This window comes from Sapajus apella, unplaced genomic scaffold, assembly GCF_009761245.1.
Source record: "Sapajus apella isolate SASKATOON/1434 unplaced genomic scaffold, GSC_monkey_1.0 scaffold241, whole genome shotgun sequence".
Taxonomy (NCBI): Eukaryota; Metazoa; Chordata; class Mammalia; order Primates; family Cebidae; genus Sapajus; species Sapajus apella.
Window position 1 is genome coordinate 282,856 of NW_022437181.1, and position 6,083 is coordinate 288,938.

At 42.9% G+C, this 6,083-nt stretch overlaps 1 protein-coding gene across 14 annotated transcripts in view; it reads left to right on the forward strand.

The window, feature by feature from the left end:
• The window catches only part of FAM120B (family with sequence similarity 120B), a 107,409-nt gene that overhangs the window by 67,531 nt on the left and 33,795 nt on the right, over window positions 1-6,083 (forward strand). The gene's annotated exons all lie outside the window — the stretch shown is intronic.

Below are 6,083 nucleotides of genomic sequence, written 5' to 3' on the forward strand. Positions count from 1 at the left end.
AGATGTGTTGTGTTGCCTCCGAGGCCTCTGTTCTGTTCCATTGGTCTATATCTTTGTTTTGGTACCAGTACCATGCTGTTTTGATTACTGTAGCCTTGTATTATAGTTTGAAGTCCGGTAGTGTGATGCCTCCCACTTTGTTCTTTTTGCTTAGAATTAACTTGGCTATGCAGGCTCTCTTTTGGTTCAATATGAAGTTTAAGGTGGTTTTTTCCAGTTCTATGAAGTTTTTTCCAGCCCGATGGGGATAGCATTGAATCTGTAAATTACTTTGGGCAGTGTGGCCATTTTCACAATATTGATTCTTCCTAACCGTGAACATGGAATGTTTCTCCGATCATCTGTTTGTGTCCTCTCTCACTTTGTTGAGCAGTGGTTTGTAGTTCTTGAAGAGGTCCTTTACGTTCCTTGTTAGTTGTATTCCTACGTATTTTATTCTCTTTGTAGCAATTGTGAATGGCAATTTGTTCTTAATTTGGCTCTCTCTAAGTCTGTTATTGGTGTATAGGAATGCTTGTGATTTTTGCACATTGATTTTGTATCCTGAGACTTTGCTGAAGTTGCTTATCAGTTTCAGGAGATTTGGGGCTGAAACGATGGGGTCTTCTAGATATACAATCATGTCGTCTGCAAATAGAGACAATTTGACTTCCTCCTTTCCTATTTGAATACCCTTTCTTTCTTTTTTTGCCTGATTGCTCTGGCTAGAACCTCCAATACTATATTGAATAGGAGTGGTGAGAGAGGGCATCCTTGTCTAGTGCCAGATTTCAAAGGGGATGCTTCCAGTTTTTGCCCATTCACTATGATATTGGCTGTTGGTTTGTCTTAAATAGCTTTTATTATTTTGAGATACGTTTTGTCAATACCTAGTTTATTGAGGGTTTTTAGCATAAAGGGCTGTTGAATTTTGTCAAAGGCCTTCCGTGCATCAATTGAGATAATCATGTGGTTTTTGTCTTTGGTTCTGTTTATGTGCCGAATTACATTTATAGACTTGCGTATGTTTAACCAGCTTTGCATCCCCAGGATGAATCCTACTTGATCATGGTGGATAAGCTTTTTGATGTGCTGTGCAATCAGCTTGCCCGTATTTTATTGAAGATTTTTGCATCTATGTTCATCATGGATATTGGCCTGGAGTTTTCTTTTCTTGCTGAGTCTCTGCCGGGTTTTGGAATCAGGATGATGTTGGTCTCATAAAATGATTTGGGAAGAATTCCCTCTTTTTGTATTGTTGGGAATAGTTTTAGAAGGAATGGTGCCAGCTCCTCTTTGTATGTCTGGTAGAATTCAGCTGTGAACCCATCTGGACCTGGGCCTTTTTTGGGTGGTAGGCTCTTCATTGCTGCCTCAACTTCAGACCTTGGTATTCATCTGTTCAGGGTTTTGACTTCTTCCTGGTTTAGGCTTGGAAGGATGCAAGTGTCTAGGAATTTATCCATTTATTCCAGGCTTACCAGTTTATGTGCATAGTGTTGTTTGTAATAATCTCTGATGATGGTTTGTTTTTCTGTGGAATCTGTGGTGATATCCCCTTTATTGTTTTTTATTGCATCTATTTGAGTATTCTCTCTTTTCTGTTTTATTAATCTGGCTACTGGTCTGTCTATTTTGTTGATCTTTTCATAAAACCAGCTGCTGGATTTATTGATTTTTTTGAAGGGTTTTTTGTTTCTCTATCTCCTTTAGTTCTGCTCTGATCTTAGTTATTTCTTGTCTTCTGCTAGGTTTTGAGGTGTTTTTGATCTTGTTCCTCTAGCTCTTCCAATTTTGATGATAGGGTGTAGATTTTAGATCTCTCCCTGCTTCTCCTGTGGGCATTTATTGTTATATATTTTTCTTTAGACCCTGCTTTAAATGTGTCCCAGAGATTCTGGTATGTTGTGTCTTCATTCTCGTTGGTTTCGAAGAACATCTTTATTTCTGCCTTCATTTCATTGTTTATCCAGTCACCATTCAAGAGCCAGTTGTTCAGTTTCCATGAAGCTGTGCGGTTCTGAGTTAGTTTCTGAATTCTGAGTCTAACTTGATTGCACTGTGGTCTGAGAGACTGTTTGTTATGATTTCCATTCTTTTGTATTTGCTGAGGAGTGATTTACTTCCAATTATGTTGTCAGTTTTAGAGTAGGTGCAATGTGGTGCTGAGAAGCATTTATATTCTGTGGATTTGGGGTGGAGAGTTCTGTAAATGTCTATTAGGTTAGCTTGGTCCAGGTCTGAGTTCAAATCCTGGATATCCTTGTTATTTTCTTTGTCTTTAGTCTGTCTAATATTGACAATGGGGCGTTAAAGTCTCCCACTATTATTGTGTGGGAGTCTAAGTCTCTTTGTAAGTCATTAAGAACTTGCCTTATGTATCTGGGTGCTCCTGTATTGGGTGCATATATAGTTAGGATCGTTAGCTCTTCTTGTTGCATTGATCCTTTTACCATTATGTAATTTCCTACTTTGTCTCTTTTAATCTTTGTTGGTTTGAAGTCTTATTTTATCAGAGACAAGAATTGCAACTCCTGCTTTTTTTTGCTCTCCATTTGCTTGGTAAATCTTCCTCCATCTCTTTATGTTGAACCTTTGTGTATCCTTGCATGTGAGATGGGTTTTCTGGATACAGCACACCGATGGGTTTTGGCTTTTTATCCAATTTGCCAGTCTGTGTCTTTTGATTGGGGCGTTTAGCCCGTTTACATTTAAGGTACATATTGTTATGTGTGAATTTGATCCTGCCGTTTTGATGCTAGCTGACTGTTTTGCCCGTTCATTGATGCAGTTTCTTCATTGTGTTGATGCTCTTTACCATTTGGTATGTTTTTGGAGTAGCTGGTACTGGTTGTCCTTTCTATGTTTAGTGTCTCTTTCAGGAGCTCTTGTAAAGCAGGCCTGGTGGTGATGAAATCTCTGAGTACTTCCTTGTTCGCAAAGGATTTTATTTTTCTTTAACTTATGAAGCTTAGTTTGGCTGGATATGAAATTCTGGGTTGAAAGTTCTTTTCTTTAAGGATGTTGAATATTGGCCCCCACTCTCTTCTGGCATGTAGGGTTTCTGCTGAGAGATCTGCTGTGAGTCTGATAGGCTTCCCTTTGTGGGTAACCCGACCTTTCTCTCTGGCTGCCCTTAGCATTTTCTCCTTCATTTCAACACTCGTGAATCTGACGATTATGTGCCTTGGGGTTGATCTTCTTGAGGAATATCTTTGTGGTGTTCTCTGTATTTACTGGACTTGAATATTGGCCTGCCTTGCTAAGTTGGGGAAGTTTTCCTGGATAATGTCCTGAAGAGTATTTTCCAGCTTGGATTCAGTCTCTCCGTCACATTCAGGTACACCTATGAAACATAGATTTGGTCTTTTCACATAGTCCCATATTTCTTGGAGACTTTGTTCATTCCTTTTTACTCTTTTTAAATCTTGCCTTCTTGTTTTATTTCATTGAGTTGATCTTCATCCTCTGATATCCTTTCTTCTGCTTTGTCAATTCAGCTGTTGAAACCTGTGTATGCTTCGCGAAGTTCTTGTGTTGTGTTTTTCAGCTCCATCAAGTCACTTACATTCCTCTCTAAGTTGTTTATTCTCATTAGCATTTCATCAAATCTTTTTTCAAGGTTCTTAGTTTCTTTGCATTGGGTTAGAACATGTTCTTTTAGCTCAGAGAAGTTTCTTATTACCCACCTTCTGAAGCCTGATTCTGTCAATTCATCACACTCATTTTCCATCCAGCCCTTGCCGGTGAGGAGTTGTGATCCCTTGTAGAAGGAGAGGCGTTCTGGTTTCGGGTGTTTTCATCTTTTTTTGTGCTGGTTTCTTGCCATCTTTGTGGATTTATCCACCTGTCATCCTTGTAGTTGTTGACTTTCAGATTGGGTCTCTGAATGGATATCTCGTTTGTTGATGATGACGTTATTTCTTTCTGTTTCTTAGTTTTCCTTCTAACAGTCTGGCCCCTCTGCTATAGGACTGCTGAGGCCCTCTCCAGGCCCTGCTTTCCTGGGTATCTCCTGCAGTGGCTGCAGAACAGTAAGGGTTGCTGCCAGTTTCTTCTTCTGCTATCTTTGTCCCAGAAGGATACCTGCCAGATGTCAGTCTCAGCTCTCCTGTATGAGGTGACTCTTTGGATATATGGGGGTCAGCAAGCTGCTTGAGGAGACAGTCTGTCCTTTATAGGAGCTCAAGTGCTGAGCTGTGAGCTCTGTTATTCATTCAGAGCTGCTGGGCATGTATGTTTAAGTTTGCTGAAGCAGAACTCATAAACACCCCCCCCTTTTTTTTTTCCCAGGTGCTCTGTCCCAGGGAGGTAGGGCTTTATTTATGAGTTCCTGTTGTGCTGCTGGCTTTTTTCATGGCTGCCCTGCCCAGCGAGGAGGCAGCCTAGTCACTGTCTGCTTGTAGAGGCTTTGCTGAGCTGCTGTGGGCTCTGCCCAGCTGTCGTGTGAGCTTCCCCGCAGTCCTGTTTATACGGGTGTAGTTAGAACTGCCTCAGCAATCGTGGCCCACGTCTATAATGGCAGACTCTCTCTGTAATGGCGGGCTGCTTCAGCAATGGCATACTACCTCCGTAGTGGTGGAGTGCCTCGGTAATGGCGGACGCCCCTCCCCCATAGAGCTGGACTGTCCCGGGTTCAGCTGTACTTAACGGTGAAACTCTCAATCCAGAGCATTTCCGATTGCTGTTTTTTTGTGGGGGTGTGACTAGCCGAGCCTGATCCCCTGGCTCCCTGCCTCAGGTCCCCCCTTTTTCTTTTTTTAGTTGAACGGTCGATTGTCTCCCAGGTGTTCCAGTTGCCTGTTGAAAAGGTGCCGGGATCTGTGTGATTTCCTGTGCAGTGACGCACTGCCCAGGCTGAAACAGCAGCACTGAGATTCGTGGTGCTTTTTTGCCCAGGAATCTCCTGGTGTGGCTCCCTGTTTCAGTCCCCTTTTAAATCAGATGAATGGGTAACTCTGTCTCCCAGGAGCTCCAGTCGCCAGCTAAAATGTTGCCCGGACCCGTGTATTTTGTATAGAGAACCACTGCGTCAGGGCACCGGCAAAGCAGCCGCAGGGGCCAAACCAGCTGCGCTGGCGACCCATGGGGCTCCTCCGCCTGGGAATCTTCTGGTCTGTGGGCAATAAAAATCCGTCTGGAAATGCGAAGTTCACTCACCCTCTGCGCTTTCTCTGGGAGCTGCAATCCTGAGCTGCTCCTAATCAGCCATCATGGATCCCTCCCCTAGGACCCCATTTCTTTAGGGCTCCCGGTTTCTCTATGCCCCTGGCTTCCTCTCCCTCTTTCCTGGCTCCGGGAGATGCTATCCAGCCGTGCTCTGACAGATCTGAGTTCTTTGAAGTTCTCCTGGGGGTTAAACCTAAACTAAGAAGGCAGAACTTGGTAATATTTCCCTCTCCAGTTAGCTGTCTGATCTGTACCTGTCTCTGTGGGATGTCCTAAATAACTAAAGAGGGTGGGGCAAGGCAGTAAAGAGGAAGAACAGCAGAACTGCAGTCAGCAGTTCAGATGCTATCTCACTGCATTTCTTTTTAAGGACTTGTTTTCCTTAACATTCTTTTAAACTTGATTTCTTCCCGTAGCTTTACACTTATAAATACAGTTATTTTTATTCATCATTAAACTGGGGTCTCAGGACAGTTGTGTGTCTCTAACAGATGAGAGATGCTGCAGTAGTATTTGCAGCGCATAGCCTGTGTGCAGACAGGAGTGAGCACTGAGCCACCATCACATGAAGCAAGAAGTGGTGTGTATAGACTCAGTATAGATGGACAGACAGACAGACATTATTTAGACAAATTCATATAAACTATGCAATTCTCCCATTTAAGGTGTACAATTTAATGGTTTTTAGTGTATTCACAGTGTTGTTCAGCCATCACTACAATCTCACAAAGAAACCCCTACCTCTTATGCCATCTCTCTCCTCCCAGCCCCAGCCCCACACTCCTCAGCCCATCTCCCACCCATCCATTTTCTGCCTCTGTCCGTTTCTTTGTTCTGGACATTTCATAAACATGGCATCGCACAGTTTGTGGCCTTTCGTGTCTGGCGTCATTCTCTGAGCACTATGTGTCCCAAGTGCTTAATGACTGAGTGTT